Source organism: Camelus bactrianus, chromosome 8, assembly GCF_048773025.1.
Source record: "Camelus bactrianus isolate YW-2024 breed Bactrian camel chromosome 8, ASM4877302v1, whole genome shotgun sequence".
NCBI classification, from domain to species: Eukaryota; Metazoa; Chordata; class Mammalia; order Artiodactyla; family Camelidae; genus Camelus; species Camelus bactrianus.
The window spans coordinates 61,765,596-61,791,516 of NC_133546.1; the positions used below are offsets into that span (position 1 = coordinate 61,765,596).

Sequence of the window (25,921 nt, forward strand, 5' to 3'; positions counted from 1 at the left end):
TAGACTTCAATACATTTTTTTAAAAAGGGTAACAGGTTTTCTGTCACATTTGCTCTTTCATTCAAGGCCGATCATTATTAAGCATACTCTCCAAGGTCCCAAGATACCTAAAGCCAGAGATAAAAAAGAACAATGTTAGCGGGACCTAACCTACCCAATTCTAAGTCTTACTGTCAAGCTACAGTTGTCACCACCATATGGCACTAGTGTCAGGATAGACACATACACCACTGGGACATTATGGGAAGTCCAGATGTAGTCCATTCAAAAACAGACTTTTGATCTTGTTTTTACATGGATGAAAAAGCAATTCAGTGGAAAAAGATAATCCTTTCAACAAATGGTGTTAGAGCAACTGGTCACTCATCTGCAAAATAACATAAAACTAAATCTCACACTTCATACAAAAATTAACTAAAAATAAATCTGAGATTTAAATGAAAACCATAAAACTATAAATCCTTCAAAAGAACTCTCATTCATTGCTATTGGGAATATAAAATAGTAGTCACTTTAGGAGACAGTTTAGCAGCTTTCTTACAAAGTTAAACCTGCACTTACCATACGTGTTATTGTGACAGGTGATGGGCATATTACTCTATGCGTTTGTTAAAACCCATAGGACTATAGGTAACAAAATGTGAACTCAAGTGTATGCACTCAAAATATATCAACTGGAATGTCTGGGGATTCAGGGTAGAATGCAGATGATGACAAAAGAATCTAAATGTTTTACAAACTCACAGCATAACCTCACTGAAGGAATGGGGGGAAAGGATCTAAGTAATTTGGAAAACAGTGTTTTGACGACAGTGTTTTGGCTAAACCAAAAAAGAACTGAATCGTCCTCTAGGTAGTAAACTTACTTCATACATATGTATAGGTTAGAATATACACATATAGCAAAGCTTAATAAGTAAGCATATAAGTTATAATAAAACCCAGTTTTCACACTGTCAAGAAAAGATGTTACAAACAAGCATGGGGGAGTCTAGGATACACTATCTGGTGCTAAATTAGTCTGAGGCATCAATATGAACTTGTGTTTATTTTAAAATGTATACAGAGAGATAGATACAGAATCAATTATATATGTGTGTATACAGAGGTTAGTAGGCATGCAAGTATTTGGTCCTGGCTGTAAGAGGGTGTAGAAGCAGTGACAACCCAGTGGCAGTGAGCACCCCTGGTATCCAGATGTTGATTTCTGAATACCACTCTCCAATAAAAAGAACTATGTCTCCTTGAAGAAGTGACTGATTCTGGGATGAAGTAGGAAAAATATAAGATGAACTGGAGAATTTTGTAGGGCCAGAAAACAAGAAGATGCTTTAAAAATGGAAAAGATGAGAGCAAGTGGAGAGGACACAGGGAGACAACTGAAAGAGCTACCGAGGAATAACACTGGAACAATTTGAGCAACAAAGTAAAAACATAGTATTGGATTTTAACCCAAAGAATAAAATCAAAATCTAAGGGTCCATTCAGATGTAAATACATGGTTGAACAAATAAATAAATGGGGGAGAAGGGACATATCTTCCTTAAAAAGGTTTTCAAATAATCTATGTAGATACTGTCACCTCTCTCTTTCCCCCAGTAGATGGAGCTTAATTTCTCTTACATTAAGAATGAGCTGGACTTCATGACCTACTTCCAAAGAATATAGGACGGAAAGGAAAAGTTAGTAACACTACAGTGAAGAAACCTGATGGATGCCACCTAAACCAAGTGCCTGAGGTTGACAACACCAGTGGTAAGTAGTGTTGATAGAATGTATCCCCTGAGAGGATACGATGAAGAAGGCACCTCACCTCTAAGGTGTTCTTCCCAGGAAGCTGCACCCCCTGTCCAATAATGAGAGAACAACAGGCAAACCCACAGTGAGGACCATTCTACAAAACGCCTGACCTTGCCAGGACTCTTCAAAACTGCCAAGGTTACAAAAAGGAACAGCTGAGAAACTGTCATAGATCAGAGGAGACTAGGAAGGCGTGACAGTGAAATGCTATGTGAACAACATCCCTAAGTATTCTGGTAAACGTTTGGTTAAATCTTTGTAAGCAGGAAGCAAGTTCCTATGAATGATCTTCTGGCTCTGTCAGAATGATCTTCTGACACAATTGCATTGAGCTTCCCAATAGCCTGATGAGATAGGAAAAAGAAACTATCAGTTGTGCTATGTAGGGAACAGGAGAAAGATAAAAGTGTATAGATGTGTTTGAGGTCTTAATGAAACCAAGATCTTCCTCAAGTAAGAGGAAGTTATACAAACATTTTAGGAGCAATAATAAATAACCTTTGTATAACTAATAGATAGAATTAATCTAGAATGATTAGAGAATGGGGAGTTCTGATTCATCGGTTTGTAATTTTATTAATTGAGTTATACGTGTTTACCAGTTATGGATTGCCAATTTTTTAAGGGACTAAGACATGTTAATATCCTTGAGCCAAAGACCACCGGGACTCTGCAGATCACTAAAGAATAATGCTCACTGAGGGGAACTGGGAGCCCCTCAGAGAGAGGGTGTTAGAAGCTATTACAGGATTCAGGCTTTGGCTGGGTAGTTTTGGGGAGGGTCTAAGGAAGCAGAGAGGCTCACTCTAGACTGAGTGCTGTCAGAAAGCAGGCGAGTCTATGACTGTCTGAACAAACCTGATCCATTGAGAGGGCAGCTTAAAATGAGGAAAAGCTGCAGTTGGTAAAGAAGTAGCAGTCACTCATTTTAGCTGAGAACAGGGGATGTATGATATTTCGTGGGTTGCATGGTGGTTCTGTTTTGGCTCATTTATCACGATGTCAGGATGACCTTGTCTGATGTTCTGTGAGTATACGTTCAGCAGGAGAACAGCATGGCCTGACTGTGAGTGGGGGCCAGTTTCCAGTGATCAGGGGCTGCTTTTTCCCTTTTCAGAAACAAATGAAAGAAAACATCTCTTAACATATAATGTGTGCTTGTACTTGTCTTTTGCAGTTTGAAATATGTATATATAAATAAATATAAATATTTATAAATAAATATAAATGTATCTATAAGTGTTAATAGGTATATTTATATTTATTTATATTCTTTTTTTCCAAAAACAATGGTCACTGTGGTGGACCCTGTTACCACTTGCTCTTGTGCAAACGCTCTTCTCTTGGTTTTGTTGACATGGTACTTCTCTGATTTTTCTATCTCTGACTTTGATCTGGTTTCATAGGAATTTACTTTTCAGCTTTTACGCTCTCTCCTAGGCCGATCTCATCCATTTCTGGGGTTTCATATATTATCTGTATGGTGATAAGTTCCAAATTTATGTCTACCTCAGGTCTCTCCTCTGACCTCCAGACTCATTTGTCTAATTACCTGCTTGACATCTTTTCTTGAAATTTCACAAAAATCTCAAACTTAAGGGTTCTAAAAAGAAGGAATTTATTGACTTTCTGTCCTAATGTCGTTCCACTTCCAGTCTTTGCCATCTCACTAAAGAGTCCCACCATCCACCTGTTATGGAAACGACAGGCCAGCCAAGAAACAAGCACCACTCGGAGGGTTGGAGTACTCAGATGTATTACGCCGGCGGGCTCAGAGGGGCTTCTGCTCCGAAGCTCTGAGCACCTCCAAGACATGTGCATGAGGTTTTATAGGGTAAAGTACAAGATTGGGGTATTCGGCCAATAGGCATGGAACAGCTTTAGCGGCATCATTATCACAAAAGTAGAGGCAGGGAGGCAGCAAACCAACATTTCAAGGCCAGATATGTCTCTTTGAAAATCCAGCTGGCTAGCGAAAAAAAAAAACATGAGCAGGGAATCAGCAAACCAACACCTGTTACACCTAGATTCACGAGTTAGCTTGTTAGCCAAGCCTGTCTTTTCCTTCTCACTCCTAGATCCTCCAGCTTGGGAGTCAAACGTGATACCTGTGCACCCTCAGTCCCCGTATCTCATCCACCAGCAAATCCTGTTGCACCGACTCCAAACTGCACCTCTTATCTCCTCACTTCCTGCGTCCTCCCTAGGCCAGCTCTGGTCCAAGCCACCATCATCACCTTCTCCACTACGGCAGCTTCCTTATCAATCTCTCAGCTTCCATCTTGGATCTTTTTTCCAAACTGTTCTTGTAACAGCGGAAGTCATCTTTTAAGAGCTTAAATACAATTAAATCACTCTCCTCTCCCTGTAGAATCCTTCAGTAACTTTCCAGTGCACTTTAAAGTGAAACCCAAGGTCTTGTCCACGATCTGTGGCCTGCATGGCCTACGTTGTCCCTATCTGTCAAATGTGTCTTATCTCAGACCACTCCCCTCTTCCCTGCTCCTTTTTTCTCCAGTCACACAAAGTTTTAAATATGTTTCCAAGTTATCAGGCTCTTCCTATCTCAGAGCCTTTGCACTTGCCCTGACTATAGAAGCACCCCCACCCACACAGGCCTTTCTCTACCCACACCCTTCACACGGGAGGGCCCTGCTCAGCCTTCACTCTGCACTTCAGTGTTCCCTGCAGAGAAAGTCTGCCCTTGACCTCTCTGTCCAGTTAACTCCCCTAATTATAATCTGTCATCAAATCCTTTTCATTTCTTTCTTAACACTTAACTAGAATGCATAATCATCTACATGTTGGATAATTTAATAGCTATTTCTCGCTCGAGACTAAAAGTTCCATCAAGGCACGGGGAACAGCTGTTTTGTTTCTCACTCCGGTTCTGCAGTTTGCACAGAAGCAGCAGTCAGTAAATACTTGGTGAATGGATAGACATATTAAGCAGTTGTCAGTTACTGTTAACTTTGAATAAGTTAGTTGTTCCAGCCAGCTTCAGGACACTGCAAGAGTGAAGGAAGGTAGCTAAAAATGTAGAAAACATCAAAGAATATCACAATGGATTCTCATGTCCTCAGCAGGTAGAAGATGAACAGAGGGTGAGGGGATTCAGGCAGGTAAAGGAGAAAGATCAGTGCATTTGGATGCAGAAGACTGAAGGTCTGGACCAGTTGCAGGAAGTTGAACACTTCACTTAAGACTCTGCGGCAGGCTGAATAATGGCTACCCAAAGATGTCCACATCTTAATTTCTGGAATATGTTACCTTACATGGTAGAAGAGACTTGGTAGACGTGCTTAAGTTAAGGATCCTGAAATAATCCTGGGTTAGCCAGGTGGCCCAGTACAAGAGGTCCTATAAGGGGAAAGCAGAAGGTGTAGAGTCAGAGATGGAGATGTGACAACAGAAACAGAATAATGCAGGCCCGTGAGCCAAGGGATGCAGGCAACCTCAAGAAGGTGGAAAAGGCAAGGAAGTGGATTTTTCTCCTAGAGCCTTCAGAAGGAACACAGCCCTGCTGATCCATTTCAATTTCTGACCATCACAAGTGTAAGAGAACAAGTTTGTGTTGACACTAAATTTGTGGTAGTTTATTGTAGCAGCAATAGGAAATAAATTAATATAAGCTCTATTCATCTCTAACATCTGTCTTATTTACTTACTTTTTAAACCTCTATAAATGCTTTTGTTATTGTCTCTATACTAAAAGCCTAAGTTATATAATAGAAGAAGCTACATCTCTGTTTCCCACTGTTTTGTTCACCGGACCTAGAACAAAGCCTGGCACAGAATAAGTGTTTCTTGAATTGTTGAGCAGATGAACACAAATTCCTACCCAGTGGAGCTACTGTGAAGGGCAAACACGCAACTGTGAATTACAGGCTATTTGTAAGAGCTGGGAAGCAGCCCTCCTTCCCATTCTCCCCTGTTATTCTCTCTCTTTTTTAACTCATTCATCTCTCTGTTCCTTCCCAGCTGGTCTCCTTTACTCCTGTCCCCATTTCTTCTCCCTTCATTTGATGCCCTTTTACCCACTTCTTTCTTTAGGCTCTCTACCCCTAATTATATTGACTTACAAGATATACCACTGTCCTGCTTGGGGATCCAGGAATGACTGGATTACAGAAATACAGAGAGAGCCATTTCTTTTTTTTTTTTTTTTCCTTGATGTATACTTGGTTTACAATGTTGTGTCAGTTTCTGGTGTACAGCATAGTGCTTCAGTTACACATACATAAATATATTCCTTTTATATTCTTTTTCAGTATAGGCCATTACAAGGTATTGAATATAGTTCCCTGTACTATACAGTAGGACCTTGTTGTTTATCTGGGATAGCCATTTCTGATTTAAATATATGTCATACATGCAATCCTGTGCCCTTGATTAGATGTAATATGTAATCACGATGTGTCCATGTACCTTAATTTGATTAAGGTAGCCCACACTAACTGGGAAGAGACTAGAAATAGAGTTCTTAGGACTGTGACTCATCCTAGCCAAGCTAACACATCCAAAAGTCATCACAATGTACTATTCTACATGAATGATACATTTCACAATTTTAAAAATTAAAATTAAATTCAATTATTTCCTTTTGACTAGTAAAACAAAATTAGTAAGTCACCTGCTGCAAAGAAGTCACTAGAAACTTGAATAGAGGCTGTCATATTTCTTGCTGGGGTAATTCAAAACAGCAATGGCAGCATAATTTTAGAAAAGTGTGCTTTTTTCATATTTGAATAAGATCACACCAAAATGACAAAAGAGGCTTGAAGGGGCCCCTTAAATTAATTTTTAATTCTAAAAATAAACCATTAAAAACCATTAAAGATGGGAAAATGTATCACATTTCAACATTTTGAAAATAGGATTAGTACACTATGATACAGTTATTTTACCAGAATGATCTGGGAAACATGACCTATCTTCTACTACACAATATTGTCACCCTGAAATGCAGCTTAAACTTTTAGGAACCATTCAAATGTTAATTCATCTTTGTTATTGTATTATTACTTCAATTGTTTGAGTTAAGCTCAATGTAGCACTGAGAATAGTATATTTATTAGGTGAATAGAGATGGTCCACAAATTAACAGAAACCAATCTGTGCTTCAGATAGTTTCCCTCAGAGAGGTGGTAAATGACCATATGCAAAAAGTGAACATTATCCACACGGCTCCAAGGAGTAGACAAAATAAACGGGTGGAAATATGTGGGGAGAGAGACATTAGCTCAGGGTAAGGAAAACTTTTTTGACAGGGCCATTCGGCAATAGAGTGGGCGTTCTCTGAAGCCTGTGACTCTCCGCCCTCAGGCGTGTCTAAGCCCAGGATGGCAGGCTCGCTGGGCTGCCGGCGTCACAATTCAAGCTCTGGACTAGATGCCCGATTCCATGTAAATTCCAGACATCGTCACCTCTTTCCTCTTCTACTGCTGAGCCATTCACCTATCACTGGCCCCTCTGTGCAGTAACCAGGATGTCCTGTGGACGGCGCTCCTGGTGGGGGTGGCGGGGAGCGGGGGCGGCTGTCCACAGAACTCTTTGCTCCAGCCTCCCTTTCCTTTCTGCTCAAACTGATTCTATTTATCCTGTATCTTCCTGTTTTCTTCAGTTCTTTAGAAATTCCACTTTCTCAGATATATAAACATAATCTTCTTTGGCTTCCCTCCTACTTATTTATTTATTTAAATATTTTTTCTTTTTTTAATGTTTACTAAGCAACTATTTTATTTGGGGGAGGGAGGAGGAGATAATTAGGTTTATTTATTTATTTTTTTAATGGTGGTACTGGGGATTGAACCCAGGACCTCACACTTGCTAAGCACATGCTCTAACACTGAGCTACACCCTCTTGCCTCTATTCACTCTTGAAACTCTCCCTCTCCTCATGTTTTCTGTGAGTGAACCAAAAACTTGAATCATAATGGATGAGTGTAGTATTGGTGGAACATCCAAATCAAGAAAAACGAAAGCCAGGGGTTTTGAAATGAAATTTGACATGATAATGAATTCAGGCTAATCTTTAAAAAACTAAAATAGTCATAATCATCAATTATGATATTGAAATTATGGTATTGGAGAAAAGTCCAACACACATTTTCTTTCACTTAAAAGGCACTGATTGGATGTCTACTGTCTGCGAGGCGCTAGGTGTGCTAGGGGTAGAAAATGGAATAATGCAGTGTTTTCAGGCATTTCTCAGAGTGAAATCCCCTAGAGTTTGAACTTGGGATGGGCCAGAAACCTGGGTCCCTCTGGCTCTATTCCTCTTGCTGTTTATCACCAACAAAATTTTTGAAGAAAACCTATTGCCCCTTTTCAATTCATCAAACAGTTGAGTAATTACCAGGTTCAAACATTTGTTTCTATAGACAAAGTGTGAATATAATGGGATTTTTCAGTTTACTTTGTGGGAGAAATAAGATCTTTAACAGAACGGCAGTGGAAACCAGGATATGGTCCCCACTGTGGCAGCACCACTCTCCTGCTGTTTGTGAGGCAGTGTGAGCCAGACAGATATGGACTTGAATGCAAGCTCCTATACTCACACGCTGCATGGCTTTGTTTCTCTGAACCAGCTTGCCACCTGAAAAAGGAGGACAAAAATAATAATGACAGTGTTGTAAAGTTTAGAGAGAATATGTGTGTAATGGAATATAAATTACTAATACTCAGATTCGCAATCTGCCCATCTTCTCTGCACTCTGAGGGTAAAAAAGCAAAACTAGGAGATGCAGAGTCATGGACGGAAAGCAACAGATCCGACAGAAAAAAATATGCCAGGATGCTGCCCATGAAGGGGAAATAGAACGGTTGGGAGTTCTGGGGGGATGATGTGTACAGAGTGATTTGTAAATTAACCGGATACTGGGAAGACACAGGTGGATGAGAGAGAGGAGTCTCCTGGGGTAAGAAATTGAGAATTTCTTGAGAGTTTCAGGGTACCAGAGAATAGCAGAGCATTTTAATAAGAATTCCTGTTTTTTTTTTTAATGAAGGTATTAGGGATTGAACCCAGGACTTCGGGCATGTTAAGCATGCGCTCTACCACTGAGCTATACTCACTCCACCAGAATTTCTGTATTTTTTATAAGGATTTTAATAAGAGGATTTTGAAAAGAATTTCTGTGTACTCTTTAAATGTTTGCGAGAACTATGAAAGTGAGGAGTCTTCTTCGGACTGTGTCTCTTGAAATTCAGGACCATGCAGGGAATGGGCAATTATGGTCATCGGGACTGTCATTCTCAGTTTTGAAACTAAGGTAGGACTCTGCCATAATTGACGTGAAAATCATTGCCCTAAATATAAGTCAATATACTTTTTCTCCGTGAGTGTCAAATGCCAAGCTTTCACATAAAAAGGATAAAGGGGACCCAATGGAAGCAGCAATGATTCTTGAATGAATTCCCATCAAGATCCAAATTGGAAGGATAATTACGTGTCAAAATTGGAATTATAACTTGAGACAAATGCAAGATTTCAAAGAAGTTTTATGTAAATAAAGAAAGTCTACAAAAAAAAAAAAAAAAGTCCTTACCAAATTCCTACCTGGGAATTTCCATTTTAACACAACTTTTAATGGACTCTGAATTGCTTATGAATTTAGAGTCTTTTCTGCAAGGGGCCTGATGGAAGCAGGGGCCAGTACAATTGTATGTCTTTTCTCTGCCAGGGTACTTGATGCTGGCAGCTACTGATGCTCTGGAACTGGCCATGCTCAGGCATGGCAGTCAACTCTCTGACCATTTTCTCCCCTAAACTGAAAACATGCTTAGGCATGTTCTGCAGAGAATGAAATAAAAGAGACAGAGTGATGGTTAGAACATGCCTCAGAAATGCTGCAGGAATGGCCAGGTCCAGAGGTGGAGAGAGCAGCCACATAGGGCTGTTCAGGGACTCAGGTCATCTGAGTTAGGGGCCAGGAGCCTGGGGCACCTGCTGATTCACAATTGTGCACCAGTGAGCTCTGAGCCTCTGACTTCATAACCTAAGCAGCAAAACTTATTCTATGGAATCTACCAGGGGCTCTAGAATGGGGCTTGCAAGCTTAGAAGCAGAGCTAAGCTACATCCAGCAAGAAGGATAAAAAATTAGGAATTAATGAATGAGAAACAGATGCTGTTGCCTCTCAAAGGAGTCGCCTAAAAATTCTCCTTTGATCAGTTCATCAAAGCTGGAGAGAAAAGGAAGCAAAACCTGCAGCCAGAAGGAAGCAATGCATCTGAAGACCTGTAGGCCTGAGATGCTGGGCAGAGGTGCGCAGTAGCTTCACCCTTGAGGATCGACTCTCCAGGGGCAACCTCAGGGGCCCTCCCTTCCAGGTGAGGGGACCAGGCCTGGGCTCAGGTTGGAGACTGCAACCCCTATGGGGTTTCGAGCACGGCAGAGTGGGAGACCGGCAGGACCACTGCAATAATTTAGTTTCTTCCCACAACGTTTCTACTGATCTGGGAGCAGCATGAATCCTGGACGCTGGGCCTGGTCCTGCCCTGATGTGAGCTGATCAGAAGGGGCATCAGAAGCTGTCCTTCTCCATTTGAAAGGTGAAGGTGTGTGTTTTAGAAAATGTCCTAGCTTCCCCCGTTCCAAAGTTTTCTGGAAAAAGCGGTAATAAAGTCCCCCAGGCTTCATCTTGCTACACCTGCCGAGGCACCTGAGCGTTCCCACACTCTTGAGAATTAAGTCTCTGGAGTTCTCAGCACCAGGGATCTTTAGCTTTATTTTTTTTTTTTTTTCTAGAAACCACTGTTCTTCTAACTCCCGAACAGACAGGCACAAATTCCTAATACTGGTAAATGTATGGTAAAACATTTCTAATAAGGAAAAGGAAAATCTGGGGAGAATTTTTTGAGGTGGTGGCATCAGATCCAGCCCCCAAAATTTGAAACACTGGTGAATGTGGGTCTCAGATATACACCAGGACCAAGACTATCCTCTGTAAATTGTTCACCTTCCGCCAGGCACGTATCAGAGGCTGTCAAACATCTGCTTCAAAATGAGGGAGGAAATTCAGAGATGAACATGAGGCCTCGCCAAATACTGCATAGAAAGAATATGGATTGTGTCTGTATTTTCAATACTTAGAAACCTAAATTTATGACTGTGATTCAGATAATGAAAAGGAATGTGAGTCTCACACCAAATAATTTCTCCCTTATCCATTATCCTCTGTAAAAGAAATGAGCATATCCTCAATTTTGAACACATACTATGCACTAGAAATGGTTTTAAGTGCTTTACATATATTAATTCAGAGTTTAATTTATATCTCCAGGGTATGATAAATAACTCCCTGAGCTGGCCTTCACAGAACAGTTCATTGCATCTTTGGATAGAATTAATTACATTTTTATAATAATTTTCTCTAAGAGAAGCAACACGTAGAAAAGAAACAGAACTATCTGTTATCTGAATAAAATGTCATACATAACTTAGTGAAAAGTTGTGAATTTTTTTCCCCGTTAACAGAAGAAATCTATTAGTGACATTGTTCATTCACCCTAGACTAAGTAGCCAGCTATGTCTCTGTCATGATAAAAGATTTCCTCAGAGCACACCAAGGGGAAGTTCTCCTTTCAGAGCATGGTTCCAAATTAGCCCATTTGAAAACATCGTTAAGGATTCTCCAGTGAGAACAAGATCTTGAGGAAACTGTTATTATCAGCAAACAAATGTAAGTTGTTTTCATCCCCCTGGACCCCGTTTGTAACGGTAATATTCATCATCAACAGTAATGTATTTTCAGAAGCCTCTTGGAAAGGGTTAAGCCCAACATTGTTCATGTCTCCCAGGGTATAATTGAAGCAGCTGCAGGAGAACTTAGTACCATTCATTTTCTTGAAGTATATAATTTCTACTAATTGTCAGATTACCATGTTTGTAGATTACAGCATCATGATGCCAATGGACTTTAGGCAAAATTTCAATGCAAATTGCAATAGAAAGGCATGATTATTACACTAAGGAGGAAAATGAAAATAGCCAGATTTTATTTGGTCAAGCAAAAAGTTCCGCTTGATCAATAGTTTAAAATGACTTTTATTATTTTGTCTTATAACAAAGTTATGTAGTTTTTTAAATACGAAATTGTTTAAATATATTCATCAACAGGAAGAGAAAGAAAAACCATCTGTAATCTTACCTTGAAGATGACCATTGTCACATTCTTTTTAATTTCCTTCCAGGCTTTTGAAATTGTATACACATTTACTCATTCATAATTAATTTGTATAAGGAGGGGATCATACTATACATTCTATTTTTTTTATTGAAGTATAGTCAGTTTACAATGTTGTGTCAGTTTCTGGTGTACAGCATGAGAGTTCAGTCATACATACACATACATATATTCCTTTTCATATTTTTTTCATTATAGGTTACTACAAGACATTGAATAGAGTTCCCTGTGCTACATAGTATAAACTTGTTGTTTATCTATTTTATATATAGTAGTTAGTATCTGCAAATCTCAAACTCCCAGTTTAACCTTTCCCTTTCCCTCCCCCCCCCACATCCCCATAACCATAACAAACTTATTGTTTTTAAAATGCCTTTAGCTCAAAATAACTCTAGGCCAAAGTGGTTTATTTCATTTCGAGCATATTCTGCCACCCTCCAAGGGCTCCATGATTAGAATGGGCCTGGATAACCTAGGGTCGCTGATGATTCTTAATTCTCTTGTCCTTTTGCATCCAAGGACATCTAAGGAGGAAACTCCTTGAGGGTGCCCTTCACACTTCATTCTGCATCTTTACACTTGAGTCACCAGAAAGAAGTCTTGTGGGGAGCCATCCTTAATTCTAGAACCTGGGAGAGAATGGTCCCTGAAATGTGTGCTGACTAATATCCGGCAGGTCATGTGCTGTAAGCTTCTGTCTGAAACATGGCTCTTAAAAGAGAATAGTCTGGTTTAAGGAAATGAAAAAAGAGAAAGGAAATCAGTGACAGTTCTACGTGGTACCAAAAAAAGAGAGAGAGAAAATAAGTTTCAAAATGAGCAATGCTATTCTGGGAGTGAAAGCATGAAACAAAACCACCACGGGAGCTCAGAGAGAGAGTAGAAATTTACAGCACCTATTAGCTCACACCAAAGGCAAGCAGATGCGGGATTTTGACAAGACCCCAAGGCCAGTATTTCCCGGCTTGATGTAACTTTGTTGATATCCCCTGCCTGGAATCTAGGGATTTGGCCCGTGATGCTGTATGCTGTGGGTCCTCGCGAGGTGTTCTGCCTTAAGGGAAGCCAGTTCCGCTGCCGGATGATCAGGTCTGCCAGATGCTGCCACGGGAACATGCCAACAGTGTTCATTTGTTCAGTTATCAAATACGTACCTGCTCAATAATTTCAATGTATTGTCCCGAGGATCAAGAAGATCAGATGCACACCCCACACACTTTTGAGATGATATTTGTCTTATGTTGACTTTCTTGTCTGTTTTAGAATTACTTCAGGACCCCACCAACTGGGCAGCCTGGTAGGATGAACACAGGATAACTGAGTGAGTTTCTATTCAAAGGACATCCCCTCATTCAATCCTTCGCTCAAACGTGACCTCCTCATCAGTGGTTTCCTCACTAACACAGCCACTCTTTAGTCTCTTATTCTGCTTAGTTTTATTCACAGCATATATCACTATCCCAGTTGACATGACTTCCTAATCTGGTAAATGTTAACCAGAATATAAACTTGATGAGGGAAGGGGCCTTTCTCATCTTCTCTTGTGTGTCTGTTGCCTAGAAGAATGTCTGGCACATGGCAGGCATTCAGTTAGTTTTTGCTGAATGAATTATTGAACGAGTGGATGATCCTCTTAAGTATGGGAAAACAAAAATAGGTTTATAACATGAAACAAGAAGTTTAGGAATGTTAGTGTTAGAACAAGAAGGAAAGACTGGAAATGAAGTTAAGGCTAGAATAGAAGCAGTGCTTCTGCCAAACCCCCACATAGAGATAAGCAGTCAAGAGATTAGATTCGGGGGGTGTTAGGGAAAGGTTGAAGGCCTAGGTCCCAGCATTCCACCAGGTTTTGCAATGCCTGATGTGGACTTTCTTCGGGCAGAGTTAATTCCAATCACCCCAGTACCAGGCTGATGATGTCCCAGGCATGTCAGAAGCTTTCCTCTTAGTCAAACTAAATGAAATTGGTTAATAGGAGGTCATTCATGGAGAAGGGGGTAGGAAGGAATAAATTGAGAGATCAAGATTTGCAGATACTAACTACTACACATAAAATAAACAACAAGTTTCTACAGTATAGCACGGGGAACTATATTCAATATCTTGTAACCTGTAATGAAAAAGAGTATGAAAAGGAATATATGTATGTATATGTATGACTGAAGCATTATGCTGTACACCAGAAACTGACACAACATTGTAAACTGACTATACTTCAACAACAACAAAAAAACTTTTTTTAAAGAAGAAGATTATTCAAAGCAGTTCTTTTTACAGCAGCTTTAGAGAAGCAATTGTTCTTTGGTTCATGGGCTGGGGGAAGGCTGCTTTGGGAAAAAAATAATACTCAAATAATTTAAATGCCAGCAGCTACTGTAATAGGGAGGGGCTAGAACACAGTGGTTAAGAGTTAGATAGTTTGGATTTGGATACTGGCTTCACTACGTAGAAATTTCTGTGCTTTAATTTATTTCACCTGCAAAGAGGGATTAATAGATTAGAATGACTAAATGAGATAAAATACGTAATGCTCCTGACACAGCAGGCTGGCGATAGATAGTAGCTGTTTCAAGGCCCCTGGTCCGAGACAGCATGAATTGAAACCCTGCCTCAACATTTCCTCGTTGGGTGGTCTTAACTTAATAAAGCTTTCCATTCTTTTAGTTGTGAGTAGGGCTAGTATTAATACTGACTTCATTGGATTTGGGGGACAATTAAATGAATTAATATATGTGAAATACTTAGAAAACACCTGACTCACTGTAAGGGCTTGATAAGTGTGAGCTATTTAATTATTATGACTACAATTTGTTAAGTATCTACTTTATGAGAAGTGTTGCATTAGGTGCCTGTCACAGCCTGTGACCAAAAAATAGGTCCCATTTCCTTTCTATATTTGGATTATTATAGCAGGAAACCCCACCAGCTTGTCTGTAACGATCAGCTCCCAAAGTGCTGCTCAGCTGTTCGCAGCGTCTGCCCAGGGATGTCTAGGGCCCTCTGACGTGTGCCCACAACCAGCTTTGGGAGTCTTTATGAAGTATCCACATGGTCTTTCCTTGGGCTCTGGTACACACTTCTCATCAGTTTCCCAAAGGCATTTGGGAACTGCCTCTGGCCATCGTGGCAGCACCACTGCCTCCGCCCATCACAGGAATGCCATCGGCTGGGCCAAATCCATTGTTTTCTGAAGCTCCCAAAGCTGCTGAATCCAGAATGCCGGATGCCATGCAGAGGGGAGGAAAATGGCTTCTTCGCCAACTCCAGGGCTACATCTGGTCACCTGGGCCCTCAAGTCACAGGTATCTGCTGCTCAGTCACCTCGGTGTCTGCTTAGCTCCATACTCCGCAGTAAGGCCTCAGGCCAGCGCAAGTGAGCAGATGGGTCAGATACTGTTTCATCTCCTTACTTCCTCTCTCAGCTGTCCAGGTCAAACAAACCTCAAGAATCTGAAAAAGAAAAAATACACACACACACACACAATTGAATTACTTTGCTGTAAACCTGAAACTAACACAACATTGTAAATCAACTATACTTCAATAAAAATTAAAAAAAAAAAAGAAAGAAAGTTCCTGGGCCTAGCAATAGCTACAAGCTGTGAGGTTTTTTTTTGTTTTTTTGTTTTTTAACCCCAGCAGTGTGGGTCCTACCTCAGCCAGCCACGTTACCTGCTTCATTTTCGCTTATCATAACTTGCTAAGGCCTGTAGCAGACACCACAGTTATCTACCCAACAGCCATGCCCCTCCCTTATTTGGTAACAGATTTGTTATGACTGCCACATGTTTTGAAGAAGGCCTGTCCCCTCCCCAGACTAGAGATGGCAGCAGAAAGTGGGGAAACCAGGGATCAGCCTAAGCCTAGCAAGAGTTAACTCCATTCCTCTTGCCAGTTAGGGGAGTAGGAGAGAGTTAGTGGTGCAACGCTGTCGTATAAGATAGGAAGGGAAACTGGCTGAAGACCTGCAGCCTCTGGAAACTGAAGTCTGAGAACTTGGTATGTAAACTGCTAAAGCCGTTGGGCAATCAGAATTGTCTCTGCCATGCTAAGGATGGCAAGGCAAAGATATAAGAAGGACTCAAGTCCTTGGGACATCTTGGAGCTGTTGAATTACCCCAACCTGGAACTGCCTGCCTCCACACTTTTCACTCTTGGCTTAATAAACATGCTTAACTGTTTCAGCCCTTGCTATTCAAAGTGTGGTCTGTGTACCAGGCATGGGCATCACTTGGGATCTTGTTGGAAATGCAGAATCTTGGGGTCCCCCTCCACCAGACTCACTGAGTCAGAGTCTGCATTTTATCAAGTTCCCAAGTGATTCATATGCACACTAATGTCTGAGATGCAATGGTTTAAGTCACTATTATTATTTTATATTCATTTGTAATTGAAAGCATCCTTGGACAAATTCTCACCAGCTAACAAGTGTCAAGGTTGGGACTTTTTGGGGGGTGGGTAATTAAGTTTTTTATTTATTTAGTTATTTTAATGGAAGTACTGGGGATTGAACCCAGGACCTCGTTCATGCTAAGCATATACTCTAACTGGAGCTATACCCTCTCCCTAAAGTCTGTTTTTCATTAGACCACACTTTTACAATTTATGTGATTACTATAGATGAAATATAAATAGACAACATTTCTAGAGGGTATTGACTTTTTAAAGATGTTTTCTTACTCAGAATGGTGGATTTACCTAGATTGCTCAGATAATTATCATAATCCCCAATTTGCCATTTGCCTCTGCAGACAGCACACTCAGTGAAGGTTACATGCTTGCCCTTAGCTCTGTGTGTCTGAAATGACACAGTGTTTCTGATTTTACATTCTTTCCAGTTAGTAGACCAGAGAAGGGAGACCAAGCCATTCTACTCTTTGTCTTTTAACAGATTTCACTTTCCGTTGGACCGCACTGATTTTTCTTTTTAACTAAGAACTGTCTAACATTGGCCCAGGTCCCTCAGTGTGTCAGGTGACTTCAAAGATCACTGTTGCTCTCTGAGGGCATATTTTTGGCAAGATCTTTAGATCCCAGCTCTTCAAAGACCCAGTGAGACGCTACAGGGTTCTATTGTCTGCACAGTCCATCCTTGGCTCTGCTCTCTGTCTCTCTTTTTTTTAATTGAAGTACAGTCAGTTATAATGTGTCAATTTCTGGTGTACAGTACAATGTCCCAGTCATGCATATACATGCATGTATTTGTTTTCATATTTTTTCATTCAAGATTATTACAAGATACTGAATATAGTTCTCTGTGCTATACAGAAGAAATTTTTTAAATCTATTTTTACATATAGTGGTTAACATTTGCAAATTGCAAGGCTCTGCTCTGTTTTCATTTCTGCTAATTATGTGGAAGGCTTCACAAACAGCTAGAAGGAGGGGGAGCATGTTTGTGCCATATGGGAACCCCTCTTTTCCTCATCGCAGACATCTGAGGGTAGATGTCAAATGTTCTGCTAGTTACCTTCTCAGACATTTTATATCCATGAAGCCACACTGAACCACAGAACAGGTCAGAGGAAAGTCTTTTCGGGATCCTGAAAGTTTCTCTGTTGACATGGACGGTCCAGTAAAAGTCAGCCCCCAATACCTCTTCCCTCCACATCACCATTTAGGGAGGTCTGTCTCTTGGCATTGGCATTGAGTCTGTGTGCTTAGCTGAGTGAGAATCCAAGAAGGTGCCATTAAAGGCAGACGGTCAAGTCACTTGTTCAGAAAAAGTCACTTAAAAGAGCTCTCTTTTTATTGTAAAATATCATACCTGCAAGATATACATATAGCTGATTTGGACGTGGGGCCTCTAGGACTTAATGAGACCATGAGGGTGGAGCCCCCATGAAAGGGATTAGCGCCTTTATAAGAAGAGACACGAAAGGGATGATCTTTCTTCCTGCCATATGAGGCTATAGCAATAGATGACTATATATTCAAGCCAGGAAGAAGGTTCTCGCCAGGAACCAAATTGGCCCAGCACCTTCATCTCAGTCTCCAGCCTCCACGACTGTTAAAAATAGATCTTTATTGTTTAAGCCACCCAGTCTATGGTATTTTTGTTATAGCAGCCCTGGCAGGCTAATATATATTTTAAGAGTAAAAATAAAATACATGTGCCACCAGCCGACTTAAAAAAAAATAGGATCTAACCAGTCTCCTTGAAGCCCCACGTGTGGGCCCCTCTCTGATACCCTCCTCCCCTAACAACCCTTGTCTGCCTGGAAGTAAACAAAATCCTGTATTTCTAATTACTCATTCTCTTGCTTTTCTGTGTAGTTTTACCTCATATGTACATATCCCAACACAATATGTTGTTTATTTTTCCTGATTTTGCACTTTGTGTAAATGAGTCACACAGTATGTTTCTATGCCTTTCCTCTTCACTCAGCATTTTGAGATTTAACCATAATAATGTGTGTAGCAGTAGTTCATTTTTTCATTGCTGTTTAGTATTTCACTTGCGAATATAACACAATTTGTTGATCCATTTTACTGCTGATGGACATTTCACACTTTCGTAAACAGGGTTGTGTGGAATTCTTCTATGCTCCCAGTATGCATCTGCGAGAGTTTAGGGCCCCGAGTGAGGCCCAGGAGGGTCTGTACCTCCTTCTTGATTGTAGGAGGGGCCAGATGCAATGGCTTCTCTTTCACATTAGAAGGAAATTCTCAACATGACCCACACCGTTGGACTCCTAGAAATTTCACCGATAGAAGGCCTTGCTCCAACTGACATGCAGACGTTAAGTTTGTTAAAAATTTATCTAGTATCTCCTTCGCTTCCTACTGCTGCTGTGCGAGAGAAGGTCTCTTCTCCTCCAGGAAGGGCTCATCACTTACTAGAATTTAGTTCATTTGGGTTTCTTCAAGTCCTTAGATTATGAAGGTTTTCTTTTTTTAACCATGACTTACATAGTTAATATTGCTTGTTCTCACTGTGAGGGTGCAAGTTCCCATCTCCAGTGACTTTCTAACTAGAAGCAGAAGGTCTGTGATAGATATAGGGACAAATAAAACCTATAAATATTCCAAGCAAATGTTATTCTTTCCCTATAAATATTTTTAAATGAGAAAAACCAAACACCAAATCTTTTTAGGCACTTGCAAAACCAAAGAGAGTCAACAAACTTTAAGCTCCTAATATTGCATTTCCTCTTTGAAAAGTTCTAATTAAATGCCCAATGAGATAATAATACATTCATTAGTTTTACTTCTAATTGAAAACATGAAAATATTCATTAAAATACAGTGCAATTTTAATTCTTTAGAAGCAGGGTGTAAATTTTCATTCAATTTATGAAATTAGAAAGTTTTTATATCCTGCTACATACGACAGTAACTTAAATTTTGTTTGGTTATAGAAAAAGAAGTAATATTTTTTAATGTTGTCTTAATAATTCCCTACAGCAATTTTTTTTCTAATAGAGTCCAGGTTATTTTGAGCTCTTGTTTTCCCCTCTCAACCATTTCTGTATGTATAATAAGAGCAAGGGCGAGTGAAAACACTAAGAAACCCTAAAATTCATTGCCTGATTTTACTCTATAGTACTCTCATTATTCCAACAAAAGTCAAATGGAAACATATATGTATAGTATCACATAACATAATGTAATTAAAATATAAATAGATGGGTAATATATAACATAATGCAATGAATAATACCAACTGAAATAAAACCATAAAAATGGAAGAGATTTCAAAAATCATCTGGTCCAAAAAGATTAATTTACAGAAGGCATTGAGACCTTAAGAAGAAAAGAGATGTGTCTAAAGCCACATACTTGGTTGATACCTAAGAGTGAATAATGAATTTATTGGGCCATAAGGTAAACTATACACATAACTTAAATAGATGCTGCCATTGTTTTCCAAAGCGGTTGAGCCAGTCTACCAGCAGTAGGAGAGTCCTAGTTGTTCTACATCCTCACCAACCAGATATTGCCAAACTTTTCAGAACTGTAGCTCTTCCCGCTGGTAGGAGGCGATACATCATTGTGGCTTCGACTTGCATTTGTCTGATGCCTAATCATTTTTGAGCTGTTTCATATGCTTATTGGCTGTATCTTTCGTGAAGTGTGAGTTCAAGTCTTTTGCCTATTTTTTAAGACTTTGTCTTTTTCTTACTAGTTTTAAAAAGTTCTTCAGATATTCTGCCTATGAAGTCTTTGTATTGCAGATAACTTCTGGTCTATGGATTTCCTATCCACGTATTCAGTAATTTATCTGAGGTCACACAGGCAGTCTTCACTTAAAGAAGTTCTTAATTTTAATAAAGCCCAATGGTTTGTTGCTTTATTTTTTCACTTTTGTGATTACTACTTCTTGTCTTCTGGAAGAATTGTGGCTGACCTGAAGGTCATGAAAATAGTTTCTAATCTTATTCCAGAGATTAATTTATTTTTATCTTCCAATAAGACACTTAAAGTTCTATAATCCACTTCAAATTAACTTTTGTGTTTGGTTTGATATAGGAGTCAAAGGTTCTGTTTTTTTTTCCCCGTGTTTCTAATTGCTCCAGCACTAAGCATTGAAAAGACCATCTTTTCTCCTCACTTAATAGACGTGGTACCATCTGGTAAACCAAATGATCACATAAGTGTCGATTTCTGGCATCCCTGCTTTATTGTTCTATTTATCTAGCTTTACACCAACACAGAGATATCTTAACTACTATAGTATTACAACTTTATTGTAAGTCAAAATCTGGTGAGGAAGACCTCCAGATTTGTTCTTCAAGACTGTGTTGGCTGTCTGTGTCCTTTGCGTTCCTCACATACAGTTTGGAATCATGCCTGCCGATTTCCACCAAGAGAAAAGCTATTATGATTTTGACTGAAGCCTCACTGAGTCCACAAATAAATTTGAGGAGAATTGACAACCATATTGAATCTTCCAATCCATTTACATGTAATATCTCTACATTTATACTTCTCCATTTAGGTCTTCCTTAATTTCTTTATTGTTATTTATAAAAATAGATGTCTCACACATGTTTCATTAAATTAATTCCTAGATATGTAATGTTTTTGATGTTTTTATAAATGCTGTTGTTTTCAAATTTTATTTTTCCAGCTGTTTGGTGCTGTACTATAGAAACACAATTGATTTTTATATATTGACCTTGTATTCAGCAATGTTGCTAAATTCACTTTATAGATTCTTTTGAATTCTTTATGAAATAATCACATGAGTTTCCCTTCTTCTTTTTGAATCCACATGCCTTCTGTTTCTTTCTCTTGCATTATTGCCCTGGTCATTCTTCCAGTACAAGGTGAATATCCTTGTCTCGTTGTTAGTCTTGGGGGAGAGCTTCTGTATTTTACCACTGAGTGTGATGATAGCTGTCCCTCTGGGACCCTCTCAGTGGAAGCTGGACCCCTCAGTGAAAGTGGAAATGAAGAAAATTCTTTCCATCAGCACAGAGAGATAACAAAAGGGCCTGTATCCTGGCCAGGGTTCTAGGTAGAATGTAAGAAATTATAGCTCCCACATGCCTGAGCTCATATAAGGTATCACTTGAGTTTAAACTACCTACATGGTGGAGAAAGCCCCTTAAATAGAAATTACCCTAAAAGTTAGCAACTGAGACATTTAGCATTATCAAATGCAAAGCCTACCTGGAGGAATGCACCTCTGGCCCATGGGGCACAAGATTTCTCTAGATAAAGGTACACTGAAGATGTGCCCACAATATAAACAAGAGTTTTTAGACGGAAAGAAATAGGACATTTTGATGCAAGAACTACAGATAATAAAAATCTGATAGACACCAAAGAAATCAGTTTGTTAAAATTAATATAAATCTGATTAAGTCCACTCAATATGTATAACAGAAATAGAAAAGGAGTTTAACACAAAAAAATATGAAAACGAATATATTGATGTATATGCATGACAGGGACATTATGCTGTACACCAGAAATTGACACATTGTAATTGACTGTACTTCAATAAAAATACAATAAATAAATAAACAGACACATCAATAATAAATAAATAATTTTTGAAAAGAAATAGAAAAGGAGGAAAAAACACTAAATTTCTCATCTTAACACAGCAATGAGTCAATACATACTTTTGTCATTCTTGCAATTAATAGTGAGACAATTAATTGTTAATTAAACCTCAGAGCTCTAGCTTTCCCCAGCAGTCCACGTGTCCTCGCTACATCATCATGAACCTGTCCTCCCGAGGACCACTGTCATCCAGAAAGAGAGCTGAAGTTGTATCAGCTGCAACCCCGCTACACTCAGTAGTCCACTTTTAAACGAACCAAGACATGCATTTTAAAAAGTTTTGCTCTATTCTATTTAAATGGCTTTTCAAAGGTTATACTCATATCCCTACAGAGCATTAAAAAGCATTCACTAACATGGAGCTATTTCAACGACATGATGTTGCATATAAAGAGCAGATGGTGTAGCTGCATGTACAATACAAACCTGCCCATGCACGATTACCTTTCTGTGGCTCCAGAAAGCCACACAGTGGGACTCACAAAAAGAGGTCTGGAAGAATGTTCACCAAAATATTGATTGTCATTACTTCTGGGTGGTAGGATTTCCAGAGATTTTTGCTTTCATTTTTTTTTTAGAACTTTTGCATTTATTTGAACTTCTACATTTCTTATTTGAAAAATTAAAAAACTAGATGAAGGCCTCACTTAAGCTTTGTTTTTAACTATTATATTCTTTAAAAAGAGTAAGTGGTGTTAAGAGATCAGAATAGCTGCTACAGCACTTGATGTTTAATGAGAAGAATTAGGCCATTGGTAGAAATTGGGAACAACAGCTCTAAGGCTTCAAAGACCTTCTAAAACCTCTGTAACTTACGTTTCTGTTTCTGCTTGGCTCTAGGAAAGAGAGGGTGGAGAAACTACCAACACGCAGAGCTGATAGAGGAATACAGGACTAGCACGGGGCCACCAAGACCCTGAGGATTCAGGTGTGTGTTGATGGGGGAGGGGGGCTGGACTCACCTCCAAGCCATCACAGAGCCCAGTTCTCCAAACTAAGCTCCTTAGCAGTCTATCTGGCCGTTCTGTCTCCACCAGGATAGGATAAGATGTTTACCATCCACAAGCAGATCCACTTGATTTTCAGTGGCACAGATCATGTAGACATTCATCCTTTTTGTCATCTGATTGCTGCTCCCTGTGCCTACAACCCTCTGCCCCCAGACCTGGAAGAAAGCCATATCCGTCTTTCACAGGACTACCCTTCAGGTATTTGGAAATCTACTCCAGGACGTGTTCCTCCACCTCCTTTCCTGAACAGAGTCTCATTCTCCAGGTTACATAGTTACCATCCTAGCAGTAAATCCCCTGCACATGCTTATCATTACTCTCTGTTCAGCACAGAAAGGAGTGACACCACAGCTCTCTTCTTTCTGGACATTTTGATTCTAATTCAGACTAAATATCACATTCATTTGGGAGGCATTCTTTTCTCGTGACTGATTATTTACACTGATCTTTTCAATTAAAAAGAAACCTTATGGATAAGTGAAATTAGTCCTGTCTCTCCTACAATTTTAGAGACAGTTGGTGTTTTTAACGCCAATGCAGGCCTTTCAGTTCTATCTACTAAACACGTGTTTCACCTCAGAAGCAGAACACCATTCTTCTGAGTACAGAATGTGTCACCTGATTTGTTCTCTAACACCCAGTTTTGTGACATCTTCAGGTTAGTTCAGATGTGCCCTCTCTATCTTCATCCAAATCGTTGATGAAATGTTGAATGGAGCAAAGCCACGAATGGATTTCTAAACCATTAACCAGTTATTTCACATTCTCACCCATCCTTCAGCCCATTAGGGATCTACTTAGGCTGATGGCTGATATTTTCCGCATGCATTTATGGGTCTCCTTACCACCTTGCCCTGTGCTCTTGAGGCTGACCCATATGGATGGTCTTTGGGTGGTTTGGCCAATAAGTGGCATCAACTGAAGTTCAGAGGTGAAAAAAGTGAGGGGAAGGCACTTAATCGTCGGCTCACTCTCGCAGGTCCTAGAGTTTGGCTCTGTTCCTCTGTTGAACACCACAGCTCCTGTCAGCTGCACACAGGAGCTCTCTCTGCCTTCTGGTAACTTCTTTTCCCTTCCCCCCTTCAGACTCTGGGTGTTAACAATTCTCTGCTGTCACTAGCTCCTACACACTGCACCACCCCGTGTTGGGTTTCCTAAAACATGCCCTAGCTTTGCAAATAGTCCCTTTATTAGATGCTCTGCAATTAACCTGTTTGAATGTTCCATTCCTCCTGGGATCCTGACTGATCACCACCAACTGTAATATCATCCAACCCACAGTTCTCAATGTTTTTAATATTTTAATGAAAATACCATGAAGTGCTTTGGGGGAATGGGTGGAATAAAAATAGACCTAATTTAAAGATTCCCTCTATTTATTATTCTATTGACTTGTCTTTAAAAGGAAATAGAGTTAATCCTGCAGCCCTTGCTTTTTGCTACTTATGCAGCCTGCATGGTCACCTTTAAGAGTGAGGCTTTGTTTTTTTGTTTGTTTGTTTGTTTGTTTCCCTTTGAAATTCTTTTAAGGTTGACAAGAAGTTCATCACTATGTGCTCTGAAATACTTCGTTCCTTGCCCTTTTTGAAAATCAGATTATTTGCCTAGCACTAGAAAAAATCCTTGAGAATAAATATGTTGAAGTAACAGCCCTACTTTTACTTCAACATTGAAATGAAAATTTACCTCGCAGTGACCAAGAAGAGTAAAAGATAATGAGAAAGCTAGACATTTTAAATGGGATTTTTTTTTCTTGCTTGAAATATCTTTTTCTGATTATAGTGTCATGTATGGGCATCATAGAAGACTGATAAGATACAAAGAAATATAAAATGAAGAAATAAAGATTAATCACATTGTTACAATTCAGAGAGAATATATATTTCCTTTATTTTTATTTGCATTTGGTATAACTGGATCATCCTGTTTATACAGCCTTACTGTCCTTTTTTTGAAAATTCATATTAGGTGTTGACAGAAGCCTGGAAACGCCTTTGATGATCTGAGACTCAGGGACATCTGGTTGTTAGGATCGCCACACCACAACTCGGGCACAACGCCTGCTTGGTGACAGCATACCCAAGTCATTGCCTTCAGAAGGAAATAAAACTCCCTCGAGCAGTACTTCTCAAACTTTAACGTGTACACGACACATCTGGGATCCTATTAAAGTGCAGACTCCGATTCAGTAGGTCTGGGGTGGTGCTTAAGAATGTATTTCTAATAAGCTCTTTGCAATGTCAGTGGTGCTTGTCTAGGGGATCACACTTTGAGAAATAAGAATTGTTAATTGAGTAGTAGTGAAATTCATAAAAACATTAAAGTTCAAGAAGTACAGATCTAGAGCAATGGTTCTCAACCTCACCTTAAAAAATAACACTCAGATCTCTGCTTTGCGAAAGCTTACTGGGTGATTCTGGTGTTAACGACTACTTCTGTAGACTTAAGTGCATGATAGCAAATGTGGCGATTATAAATAAATCACACAGCCTTTGTTTCTAATCTCAATTAGAAAGGAAAAAAACAGCAACAACCACAAGAAGGGAAACAAAACAAAAATCCTGGCCATTGTGTAGGAAAGCTGGTGCTATAGCCAAGAAACCTCAAATCAAGATTTTGATTGGAGCACCCAGGGATTTGAACTAAACTGAGCCACCTGAACCCAAAATTGGTTTGGAAATCTCATCAGCATGATTTACCCTGTAGGACTGCAAGGCTTCAGTTTAACTTCTTCAATAATCAACGTAGACAAATCTTAGAAGTGGCACACATCCCAGCTTGGATTGCCTGGGTGTTCAGTCACAATGACGACCCAGAGGCCACCAGTCAGAACATATCTGTGCGCACCATCTTTGAAGGCAGAGGAATTGGGAAAGTAATCACCGGTTTTTCTTAGCATGCATC

At 39.6% G+C, this 25,921-nt stretch overlaps 1 long non-coding RNA gene across 1 annotated transcript; it reads left to right on the plus strand.

Moving 5' to 3' along the window:
- Positions 1-1,402: 1,402 nt before the first annotated feature.
- LOC141578485 (uncharacterized) lies at positions 1,403-24,454 on the plus strand. Its single transcript, XR_012508872.1, has 4 exons — positions 1,403-1,755; positions 13,254-13,311; positions 22,848-22,935; positions 23,045-24,454. It is a non-coding gene; the product is annotated as an uncharacterized LOC141578485 (long non-coding RNA).
- Positions 24,455-25,921: the final 1,467 nt, after the last annotated feature.